Below are 12,891 nucleotides of genomic sequence, written 5' to 3'. Positions count from 1 at the left end.
CTGAAGGTCCTCAGGGAAGGAGATCCCATAATTTACTTGATGACCTGTTTCAGTTTTTAGCAACTAGGAAATTCTCCCTTCTTCTAACCTCAATTCACAGGGCCACGGATTACGTCGATTTTCTCTGGTTTAGAACGCAGATTGTTTTGTTTCATCCTATTGCGGTTGGTCTGTGTCTGTCTGCTCTCTGGGATGACCCCTCCCCGGCCAGATCGGAGGTTTAACCCAGGCCTCAATGGCTCTGGGGCATTTGTCCCCCTTCGGCTTGACATTTTCTCTCTTGGGTTCCCTGCACTGCCTTGTCTTGATTTGTCCGTCCCATCTTTGCTGATTGCTTCTTAGTTTTTCTTTTTCAATCTTTGTATTATGGGTATTTCTAAGTATACAGGAAAGTAGAATAATAAATCCCAGGTACACCACATCTCAGTTTAAGCAATTAGCAACTCACAGGTAAATCATGTTTTAACTCTACCCCAGTTTCTTTCCCCATCTCCATACTGAATTATTTTATAGGGGGCACCTGGGTGGTTCAGTTGGTTAAGGGTCTGCCTTTGGCTCAGGTCATGATCTCAGAGTCATGGGATGGAGTCCCTGCATCCGGCTCCCTGCTCAGCGGGAGTCTGCTTCTACCTCTTCCCCTCCCCCACTGCTTGTGTTCTCTCTCTCTCAAATAAATAAAATCTTTATTAAAAAAAAGTTCCTGATATTCTAACATTTCATCTACAAATACTTCTGTATGTATCTTTAGATGACAAGTCTTTAAAAAAAATCACCCAATATTATCATCACTCTTAAAAAAGTAACAACTCCTTAATATCAATAAATATCCAGTAATTGTTCAAATTTCCTTGCTAATCTCACTGTTAAGAATAATTGGTTTGTCTGAAAAGTCTACAGATTTGTTTGATATGTTTCTTAGGTTTCTTTTGATCTATAAATTCCCTGTCCTTTTTTTCTTATAGTTTAACATTTATTGAAGGAAATGGGTCAACTGGGCATACAAATCACTTCAGGATTATTAAAATGCAGATTGTAATTCAGGAGATCTGAGGTAGGGCCTGAGACTCTGCATTTCGATGTGCTCCCAGGTGATCCTGAGTGCTGTGTGTGATGGACCACACTTTGAGAAGTAAGGCCGTAGCTTCCCAGATTCTGGATTCTGCTGATTGTGTATCTGAGGTGTCTTTTAAACATATTCCCAGTCTATCTCCTGTATGTTCACTAAGTTGGTACTTACAGATCTAGAGGCTTGATCAGATTCAGGGTTGACATTTTAAATCAAATTTAATTAATTAATTCATTTAACTTTAAAAAATTTGAGTATCGTTGACACTTGGGTTGATTTTTTGGCAAGACTACTTTGTCAGAGGGGGTGTATATTTCCTCGTGCATCTCATTAGGTGATTACAGATTGTCTCATTTTGTTGTTGTTATTACGTTCAGATTGGTTAGTGGGTTCCAGTGTGGTCAACTTGAATATTCCATTATAGAGCTCTTAATTAGTGGATGATGATCCTTGTCTAGACCCATTATTACAGTCCCCTAGTAGAAGGATACCCTTGAGGACACCCTAGCACCCTTTCTGTGCTTTTCTTTGGAATCTCTACAGATGTCATTTTCTCCATGAGTTCTTCCCTGTCCACTCTTCCAAAAGGATCCCTCTCTCTTCTCCGTGTCTGCGTTCTCATGGAATCAAAGTTTTAAAAGGTCATTCAGTCCAATCACTTTATTTTATAGATGAGAAAAACGGAAGTTAAATTGGAAGGGTCCAATGTCACAGAGCTAATCAGAATCAGCAGGTCTGAACTTAGACTTCCAGTCATTTGGATTGGCAATCAAGAAATCATGAGTGATTCTGTAAAGAAGGATTTTGGCAGCTGGACGAAGGCCTAAGCATAGAATCTTAGAATGGCGAAGCCAGATAGAATATTAGATTTGGTAATCTCTAATTACCAGAATGAGAACACTGAGGCCTAGAGCTTGTAAGTGACCTTCCTAGATTACACAGCTAACTCTTGGAAAATCTAGGGCTTAACTAGGGACTGAGGGTGAACAGGGGTAGTAGTGAGGGAACAGAGTCAGAACAGCCATGTGTTTTTGGAGTACATGGGACTGGAGAGAGAAGATGGGATCTAAAGGTAATATGATTGAAGAAAAGGGTTTTCATGGATGTTTGAGGCAGAGAGGATACTCAGTGAATACATGGTGGATAAATGCACAGAGGGAGGAGCACGTTGGGAATGCCTAGGGTGGAAGTGATGGAATGGAAGAGAAGATGCTGAAGATAGTGGTGGACATTGGTCTGGGGATGATACTGGAGTCCTTTCCTACCCTGATGAGTGAGAAATGGGGGTGGGGTGTCCTTTGAAGAGTGAAGTAGGGAAGTACTGGAGGATGTCTAGGGAAAATAATATTTCAGTTACAGTGGGAAGAAAGAGAGAGGGCTGAGGAAGGGGTGGACAATATCCAGACACACTTGAACAGGGGTTCTGATGGGCTGAGAGGGGGATGGACAGGAGGAGAGCGAGGCCTTGCTTGATGCCTGGGCTCTATGTCACAGCCTCAGACATACACTCAAGGACAGAGGAATGGCTGACATAAAGACCTGACCGAGATCCCCCACCCCTCTTTTTTGAGGGAACAGGATGCCCATAGACATTAGAAAAAGGGAAAGCATCTGTACCATCCTATACAGTCCCAGGGCCCTGTAGGGCCCAGGTGAGAATGGGGGTGGTAGAGCTCATTTACGGTGGCCACATTTCTGCTTTGGTAGGTGGGGAGGGTGTTCTCTCTGTGAATTGGCCCGGCAGGTAGGAATGTACCTTAGACTATGGGGAAGGAAGGCTGGGCACTGCTCCAAGGTATCCTTTGATTTGGAAAGAGGAGAGTAGCTGAGAAAAAGGGTGACCTGGGTCCTGGCAAAAGCCAGTCATGATAGCCCAAACTGGTCTGCATATAGGCCACAGAGTTGGGCCTACCTGCTTTTACTTCTGTACTCACTCCCTAAACTGTCAATTACCTCTTTTATGCCTAGTAGAATGCTACCCTTCCAGCTCCAAAGCTATCTCCTCTATAAGACTTTTCCCAATGCTCTAGGTAGAAACCGATCTTTTCCTTCTCTGACTTTTCATTGCCTTGCTTCTCTCTCCAATATGGAATGTGTATTTTGCTATGTATTATTCACCTGTCTCCAGGACACTTTAAGCTCCCGGAAGACAGAGACCATATGTTACACAGCTCTGTGTTTTTCATGGTACCTGGCATGTCTTACCCACATCAGATGTCCAATATAACTATTGGTTAATTGAAAGAAAGAATGTGTGGCGAAATCCCCAAATGGAAATCAAGGTATTCTAGGTGAATTTCCACAACTTCCAAGGATGAATATATTGACCAAATAAAGTGGACTGAATGTCCAGGTTGGGGAGAGATAAGGAAGGTGAATCCAAGTCTGCAAGAAGTAGTCCTCTGATTGCAGCCAAGGGAAATCTATAGCTGAACAGCTTGTAACAAGACTAGGGCACATGGGGCATGATTTATATGAGAGAGACAGAAGACAAAAGCATTTACTCATCTATCAAGAATGATGAAAACCTACTTATTCTGTGCTAGACCCTGGGGATGGAGCAGAAATGGGACAGAGTCCTTGTCTTCAAGGTGCTCACAGCATGTCAGTGCTAGAGCAATGGTGTGCTAACAGCTTAACAGCAGGATCTCCAGGAAGGGAGAAAAAAACCCAGCAGCAGCAGCTCTGATTGTGGTGTTCCGTGGTATAAATACTCCCACTATGGCCAATTTCAAGCTACCAACGTGACATCACTGAAAATGGGGCTGGAGCTGATGCGCCAGCAAGAGAGCTAGCTCTAGCACATCACTGAGGAAGGAGCTATCTGCGTATCTGCAGGGCCTATGGCCAGAAGAGAGACATTTATTGGGACTGAAAGAAAAGCAGCCAGGGCAAACAATGATGTCTGTTTTCCCTACGAAAGAGAATGGTTTCGGTGTCAATAATCTGACGTGTATCCTGAGGGAAGAAAAGGTGATAAATTGAGTGGTGTTGATGAGTGGTGATAGCATTATTAGAAAGATAGCCCACTGCTATCTACACTAAAAAAAAAAAAAAAAAAAAAAAAAAGTAGCCTGGCCTGTAGGTAAATCTTAGGACATGGCTTTCCCTGCAGCCAGAGGGGCAGTCTTTGGTCATTTTAGGAGCCAATGTCTGTCACGGGTAATTAGATACTGATACATACGAATATTATATGATATTAACATAGATCATTTATTGAGTAACTATTATGAACCAGGCCCACTTCATATGTTTTATGTTTAATCCTTACCACCCTGCGCTGTTGGTATTTGTATTCTCATTTTTACAGGTGAGGAAACATCACCTCAGTGAAATGAAGGAAGGTCCTTCTTTTCCCAGTTTATGCAGGTTCATGATAGGCTTCATGAACCTGAAGGTTTCCTGCATGAGATGCAAACAGAGAGCTCAAGAAGACAGTCTAACTTATACAGCATGTACTGGACGCCTGATCATCTTGTGTTTTGTTACCTAAGAGACCACTTCTTGAGTATTCTAGACACAAGGGATTTGAGTCTTCATTTTAAGGAGGATGCTGGAAAAAATGGAGTCTATCGAGAGAAGAGTTGTCAAGATAGTCACGGGTCTGTACATTGAGTCACATGAGAAACTGGGGATGGTTAGCTCAGTGAAGATAATAGGAGATGCTGTGGAATCAGATCTTCAGCCCTGTGAAGGGCAGTCACATGAGGAGCAAGAAGGCATGTTCTATGGGCCTCAGAGAGTGGAAATAGGCCCACTGGATGGAGACGGATGGGGAACTCAGTCATGCATCCCACAAACACAGACTGGGCAACTATTGTGTTCCAAGCATTGTGCTATGTGCTGACAGGGGAAGGATGTGGCGATGAACAGGACACATCCTTGTTCAACATCGGGAAGAACTTTCAGAAAGTCAGAGCGGTCCAGCAATATGGAATAGGACTCTGGAAAAGTAATGAACTTCCTATCCTTGGAGTATCCAGGAGGAGGCTGGATGTGCACTTATCAGAATGTACCAGAATGAATCTTTTTGTTGAGAGGCAAATGGGACTAAATCCCCTTCCAGTTCAGAGATTCAGAGTCTACGTTCAGCCTTGCTTTGGCAGGCTGGAGTGCTATACTGAAAACATGTCATCATGACCCCCTCCCACCAGCTTTGCCCACCCAGCTGCATGCTCTGCGTTCTCTGACAGGGAGTTGTGGTAGGCCAGACAGACTGGAAAGTGGCTGCCATCTGTGACAGGGATGATGGAGTTTTGGCGGGTTTGTGTGGGCTCAAGGAATGCAGCATTGAAGCCATGTACACACAACCTGCTTAAGAACATCCCATGGGCAGAAAATGTTTTCTTCCTCTTCAGCCCTCCTCTGTTGCTGTGCCAGGCGGGCACAATGGTGCCTTTGAGAGGGGCAGCTGGAAGGGGGTGTTGGCAGGGAGGCTGGAAGTAGAACATTGCAGCTGGGGGGGGGCGCCCAAATTCATTTCCAGGAGCAAGCCTGCTCTGGGTGCCAGTTTCCAAAACAAAACTGCTGTTTCTCAGAGCTCATGGTGGTGGGTTGCCTCAGAGTTGGACAGAAGGCAAAGCCATTTCCTATACACTGCTCCACCCTCCCCAAGTTCAAAAAAAAAAAAAAAAAAAAAAAACAACCCAAAAACAAAACTGGTGTATTGAGATATTCTTGCTCTGGATGCAGATTAACTGGTTTTGCTGTCTGTCTGGGTCTCTCGGGGCAACGTGGGGTGGATAGGGTTTTCTGAAAGGTCCAGCTTTTTGGCAGACATAGCAGATCTGATTGCCATGGGGACTGGCAGGGCCCAGGGGGCAGGTAGGCTTCTGGGCCCTAGGAGAGGGCTGAGAATGGAGACCCCTTCTTCTGGCTTTCAGGGTCACTTCCTCTGACCCCACAGCCACCCGGCACCCTTGCTGCCACATGGGCTCTGCCCACTTACTGTCTTAACTCTCTCTGGTGGGAAAGAAGTGGGAGAACTCTGGCATTTCCTGCCCTGGGTTGACAGTTGTCCCAGACCCTCTGCTACTTTCAGAGGTCCTAGCAACAGCTCAGGGATGGATGTGGGAGGACTTCCCACTCAAGGCACTTAGAAGGCACAGTGCCAGGCTGCAAGCTCAGCTACCTCCCCTTGTGTTTTAAATGGAGCAAGGTGGGTCCTTTTTATTTTGATGGCTTCCAACAAAAAGGTCTCTCTTGAGGCTGGTCAAGTGGTAATTTCTATTAGTGCTTACACTAATTATGGGATTTTTCACACTTTGGTTCAATTTTATAATGAATAACTATAGAGCAATTACTTCATTTCAGGCACTGTGCTAGGCCCGGGGATCCAGAATGAATAAGATAGAGACCTTGCTTCAGACAGCTGACTGCCTAATAGTTAATACCAAATCCTACATGGGAGCCCAACTATCGACTCGGGGACACGTGCCTTAGGTGGAAAGCAGAGTGTAATGCCCCAGAGGTCATCTCTTCCAGGGAGAGGAGGAACTGTGGGGGCACATGGGCCAGAAACTCATCTGATCTTAGGGTTCTTACTTGTTTTTAGTTTCTTTGTATCAATAATGGGAATAATATACACCATACAGAGTTGTTATAAGGATTAAATAAGACATGAATGAAGATGCCTGGACACAGCTTGTCTCAAGGTAAATGATTGCTGCTATTATTAATCTGTTGATCCTAATGGACTTGAGATATAACATGTATGTGTGCACAGTGGTGTTTATGTGATCCTTTGTTAGATTAGATACGCTTCCTGAAAGAGTCAGTTCTTCTACCTTCTTAATTCCTCTTCTGTAGAAGACTAGGATCAGCAAGTTTATGACCTCATGAAGATAGATAAACAAAGGCCTACCCACTAGAGCCAACAAGTCATATCCGTATATAATATCCTCTGTTATATAACCCAGTTGTAGGAGCAGTAAAGGACTGGAATGCTTCTATTCCCTGAGGTTCTTGAATCTCTTGAGTGTGGAGATGACGATGATGAATTCTTTTCAATATTCTAAAAAGTCTAAGAGAAATGATACATTTCCCACTGACAGAAGCTCACAGTTTATCACTACTTGGATGATGCATCTCTTTGGTAGACGTTGCTTAGGGAAGTTATTGACTAAGGGACCTTCAGGGCAGAAAAGTTAAACTCACTGGGGCAGAGGTTAGCCTAGTGATCTTCCAGAAACCCGCTGTGGGGGTGCCTCCTAGCCCGACAGGCTGTCACATGACCCCAACCCGGGGTCATCTGAGACTGAGTACGGCCTCATCTAGCCTCTGTGCCGTGTATCTCCCCACTGCTTTGTGAAAATGTGCGCATGAGAATTCATCCTTAAAAGTTATTCCAAAGTCCTTGGAAGACACAAAGTATGTATAGCCAGGAGTCTGCAGACAAAGAAAATCAAAGCAATTCAAAAAGAACAAAGGAAATGGAAAAGAACAAGAGAATAAGAGCATATGGATGAATGGCAGCTTGAAGTGAAATACAGGGTTCACATTTGTGGGAATAAAAAAAGAGGGGTCATTTAAGAGAGGGAAAAATTTACATGGCTGAAACTGTAAACAGACAGTGGCATTTTGTAAGAAAAAATCCACAGAAACCATTTCTTCTTATTTGGCCTTAAGATTTTAAGGATCCGTGGAGGAAACTTGTAGCCAGTACATGGCTGAAAGATGTAGAGAGGGAGGATGGAGCTGTGTTGAAAAATGGGTAAAGATGTAAGAAACTGAAGAATCACAGAGGTCCCCCCAGAGACCTGATTTTAAAGAAACAAGGGCTAATATTCTTACGGGGTTGAAATAAGGCCTGCATTAGAGCAGCGCTGACCTAACTGCTGAGATCTTGGCTTCCCTTTCTTCTCTGTCTCTCTGTAGTTTAAAGTGCTCTACCATGAATTTGGGTTACTTTTATAATCAGGAAATGAGGGGCCTGCATAGTAGGAGGGAGCAGGAAGGAACTGAGGGGGGACCCCAGCAGCAGTAAGGACTGGGCGATGGGCAGGAAGGACCGTGAGCTGACCAGAACTGCCTTGGGTGGCCTCAGTGTGACAATGGTGCTGGAGTGACGGAGCCATTGGCCTTGACTGAGGAAGGGAATAGACCAGAAGGAGGATGTCTCTCTAAGGCCTGTTCCAGCCTCCCTTTGACTCTAGGGTTTAATGCATAATCAGGTTGCCTGCCACCGTTTTATTTTCCAGGAACTGAAAATCCCTTTGAATGCTCTCACCTTTCCCTTCCCCAGGAGCATGTTTTCATTTCATCTGCCTTGGATTTGCGGCCGGGTTGATGGGCTGAGTGTTTGGCCGGTTCCCATCTTCATTACTCCAAGCTCTGAAGGGCTCTACCTGCTCACGCTGAGAAGGTCTGGATGCCAGAAGAGGCCTGGCTCGAAGTGCTTGAAGATTTCTTCCTCGCATTTAAGAGTGTGCACTATTGCTGGCGAAGACTGAGGCAGGATAAGAGAATGCCCCCAGTCGGAGCTTGTGCCACTTACTGGCTCGGTGAACTTGGCCAGGCTACTTAAACTGTAAAGTCCTTGATTTCTCTCTTTTGAAAAATAATGGCACTTGATTGAAGTAGCTAAACGTATCTGCCCAATCTTAAAATAATCTGATGTACTTGTTATTAACTTGTAATATTGTAACTTGTAATATTAACATGGCTTGCTCAATGTTAGTTTTAGAATTTAGGATTCTCATAGACAAGGCCCATATCATGAGGAGCATCAACTCTCCTTAGCACTGTGCCCAGCACACTCCCTTTTGTAAAAGTAAATTTCTAAAAATTGAGATGAAATCCACATAACACAGAATTAACCTTTTTAAAGTGTATAATTCAGTGGCATTTAGTACCTCCACTCACACTGTCTTTTTAAAGTGTTGGAATAACACAATCAGTTGGGTTGGTTCCATTTTGTTGTAATAACAAAATGCTGCACTGCACCTCCATGCTTACCCTCCCGTGAGCTTGCATGAAGGAAATTCTCTAGGTGTGGGTTGCAAAGAACCTTACTGGGTCATTTTCAGTTCAGCGTATATTGCTAAAGCGCTCTGCAAAGCAGTCACCACTTGCATTTCCACGGCGGCGGCTAAGCGTTCCCCAATTCTGTGCATGCTCACCATCGCGGGGCAGGGGTAATGAACTAGCTCTGTCAACATCAGCACGGAGAGATCTCGAGAACATCGTGGTGAGTGGAAAAGGCAAGTTGTAGGGCACAAAAGGATTGTGGGGGAACTCAGGTCTCTCTGTAAGATGTTCTTCCTTTGATTAAAAAAATACTTGAAGGGAATAAAGCAAAATATTGACAAATATCATTTCTAAGTGAGGGGGAAATGGGAGTATTTGATATATTGTTCTTGGGACTTTGTTGCATTTTAAAAAATCCTCAATTAAATGGGGGGAGGGGAGGCAGTGATGTGCAGATTCCCAAAATATACAGGATAACAGATTTTTTTGAGCAGCTTCCAAATCTGGATTCACTTTTCCCCATGCAGAAATTCATATTAGTGGAGCCAGCTAGCCTTCCCTTGTGAACATTGTTTTAAAGTAGATAAAATATCAAGGAATTTTGGAAGTTCTTATTTTTAGCCAGTAAAATGAAAAATTTCCACAGCATGTAAAATAAAGCACTCTAGTCGAAGCCTGCCTGGTTGGCTCCACCTAACTATGATCACGTCTAAGAACCTTTCCAAAGCTATTCTAAGCCTGGGGTGGGGGAGGTGACTCACTTCGTCCCTCCCTCACCCCAGCCCCTATCTGTTTATTCAGGTGAAATCAGATTAAAATGAACCTTAACGGTAGCTTTGGAAGGGACGAGAAGTCAGAGATGAAGAGATCCTGTGAGAAGCCTTAGACCAGGGATGTTGAGAGTCATGGGGGTGACATGCTGGCTTCTTAATTAGCATCAACCATAATTTATGGAGCATCCATTTTCCAGAACAACACTAGCTTTCATAGGTCTTCCTCTGTGTTACTGGGAAAGAAGCATTCAGAGCGAGCATGTGCAATATTTTTTATGCTCTCTTTTTGAGAAACATAAAAATCTCATACCTACTTTTAATGCTATCTGAAATATTAAATACAAGCATGTGAACAAAAGGAGATCACATATGCCCCATATCTAGTTGAGAATCTGAGTTCTAAACTGTGTATCCAGTATCCAGGTTTTGCCTGGCCTGACCATTTGTAGGCTGTAGACTTCAGGGGAGCTCCTTACCCTCTCTCAGCTTCTATCCCCTACTCTGGGAGGGTGATTATGATACCTGCCACTTGGGGCTGCTTGCAGATTCTGTGAGGCACTTAGCTCCACTGCTAGCTTTTAAAACAAACAAACTATGAAACCTTTAATCCGGATAATAGCCTTAGAAGTAGGCTAACCCCTTTCCTCCCATTTTATAGATGAGAATACTGACACCCAGACACATTGTTCTACAAGTGACTTGACCTAACTGCAGAACAGGGTTCACCTCTTGGTCATGTGCAACTGGGCCAGGCGCCTTTCACGGTGCCCGCCCTGGCCGCGTCTCTGCAGGTGAGCAGGAGATCTAGAGTTATCTTCTCCCCTGCCTGAGTCTCTGAGCAGCTCAAAATAGCATCCAGAGTGATCTGGCTCACGTGGCTCCCTAGGACCCCTGGATCCAATTTCCTTAGCACTAGTTAAGTGAGGATACTGTATTAACCAGCTGTTGTGTGTTCTATCAGCTGGGCTATAAGCTTTCAGAGAAGCAACCAAGTCTCCTGGTCCTTCTCAATAAGCCACTACCCTCAAAGAAATAGGCTGTGTTTCCCGTGAGATTTTTAATGAAGACCTTCCCTGCATAATCTCAGGTTAGCTTTAAGTCTTACCCACCCAGATTTTGACCAGTGTGACACACACACACACACACACACACACACACACACACACACACACACACACACAGCAACTATACTGACTTTACTATCTGTTCCCCTCACAACCCCTAACCTTTGTGCTCTTTCTCAAGTTGCTGCACCTCTTGGCCTCAGCTTCCTCACCCATAAAGTGAAGATGTGAATATTTGCCCTGGATGTTCCAAGGATCAGAATGAAATGAGATGCTGTATGGGAAAGCCTTTTGTAGACTTGAAGGCATAACTCTGACTCTCCTATGGTCCAGCATGAACCCATTCCTTTCTCAATGGAGCCGTTTAGAATGACTGTGTCTTCTGTTCTTTTAAAGCATTTCTTAGCAGACCCACCTAGCTGCTTCGGCTGAGAGGGAACCAAATGGGCCCACATTCAACAAAGGAGGAAGAAACTGTGCATCCATGCTGAAGAATTCACGGAGTTTTAGCACTTTCAAGGTAGATCTCTGTTTGGTGAGTTCTAAGCTAAACTCATTCCCGGAGACCTAGAATCTTCTTACTAGTTTCCAGCAATAGAATCTTGGTCAAGTTACTTAATGTATCTGAGCCTCGGTGTCTTTATTTAAAAAATGTGAAGATACTTGCCTCACTGGGTGCTTGTGTCAAATGAGGACACATAATGGTAGGCAGTCCAAGCATCTGACTTTTTCCTCTTCCCTTTGTACTTTTCTCTTCCTTCTGTTTACCTTTCTACACTTCTGTGCCTCAGCTTGCTTTTCCATGAAATGGGGATAACAATACCTGGCCAGCACAGCTCACCGGGTTGCCGTGTGACTATGCGATGAGCCGAGATCGGGCTTTGAAAACAGTGATGTGTAGTAGAAACCCCTGTAGGGGTTATTCTTGGGATCACTGACCTCGAACCGAGGAGTGCACTGGTCCTCACAGGCCTGGGCTGTTGTGTGTAGCAGCTACTTTAGCAGGTCACTTCGCCAGCTTCTGCTCATGCTCTCCCCGAGACTCCTGATGCTCTCACATCTACCCGTGGTGCTCTGCGGCCTCCCAGCCCCTGTCACCCACACGCCCCCCCATCCCATCTGCCTCTCTGTCCTCCTCTGGATCACAAGGCACGGGACCATCCACTCACCGCTGTCTGGTGCCTGCCCCAATTCTGCAGGCTGTTAGAGATGGCCTGCACGTGACCCCCTCCCTGCATGAATAAATACTACAAAGACTCATTATGGGTAGATAAGGAACACAGGAAATACTCCCCCCGCAAGCCCCCAACAACCCGTAGATGGAACAACTCCACCCCCTCCAGAGGTCCCCAGCGTCTTTTGCAACGAGCCCACTAGCCCTCTCTGTGGTTGAGGAAGAACCCTTGTGTCTTGGACCCGAAGGAAACCATGGGCAAGGCGAGCTGCAGAGGCAGGGGAGCTGAGCTGCTCTGTCCTGGGCATAGTTTCAAGGCCAGCTGCAGGGAGAACAAGCAGGCGCTGTGCGTCTGTAGCTGGCAGTGCTGAGGCCAGGGCTGTCCTTCACTTGGGGTAGATTTAAAGAGACCCCACCAGACGGTCATGCCAACAGGAAAAATGCACGCCCGTCTCTGTTGGCCTGGCTCAGTCTCCAAGCCCGGCCCCCCTCCTCCTCCACTGCAGCTCCCAGGCAGTGGGTTAGAGACCGTGGGCTAGCTCCTCGGCCTCTCCCAGGTGTAGCTGGTCCCACCTGGGAACACACGGCCCTGGCTCCTGGGCCTTTCTGTCCTCCAGACTGAGCTGGGCCCAAGTTGCAGGGATTAGCCCCCTGGGAGTGGTAACCCAGCACCTGAAGGGGAGGGGCAGGCAGATGAGTCAAATGGAAGCAGAGACTCTCCAGCTTTGTGTTTCGTTTGTGGAAACTCCCTGTGAGCACAGGCTGCCTTCCACAGGGAATCGAGGGGCTTTCCCACACTGCTTTAGGCCAAATGCTCCTGTTCCAAGGGGTGCCCAGGCCCCACTT

At 45.5% G+C, this 12,891-nt stretch overlaps 1 protein-coding gene across 7 annotated transcripts in view; it reads right to left on the bottom strand.

The window, feature by feature from the left end:
• Nucleotides 1-12,891, bottom strand: part of DGKG (diacylglycerol kinase gamma) — a 211,295-nt gene that overhangs the window by 53,415 nt on the left and 144,989 nt on the right. The gene's annotated exons all lie outside the window — the stretch shown is intronic.

This window comes from Eumetopias jubatus, unplaced genomic scaffold (assembly GCF_037043125.1).
Source record: "Eumetopias jubatus isolate StellerSeaLion01/CBP00866 unplaced genomic scaffold, mEumJub1_p1.0 scaffold_1, whole genome shotgun sequence".
NCBI lineage: Eukaryota > Metazoa > Chordata > Mammalia > Carnivora > Otariidae > Eumetopias > Eumetopias jubatus.
The sequence above is the reverse complement of the archived record's forward strand: the minus strand, read 5'-3'. Positions and strand labels throughout refer to the sequence as shown.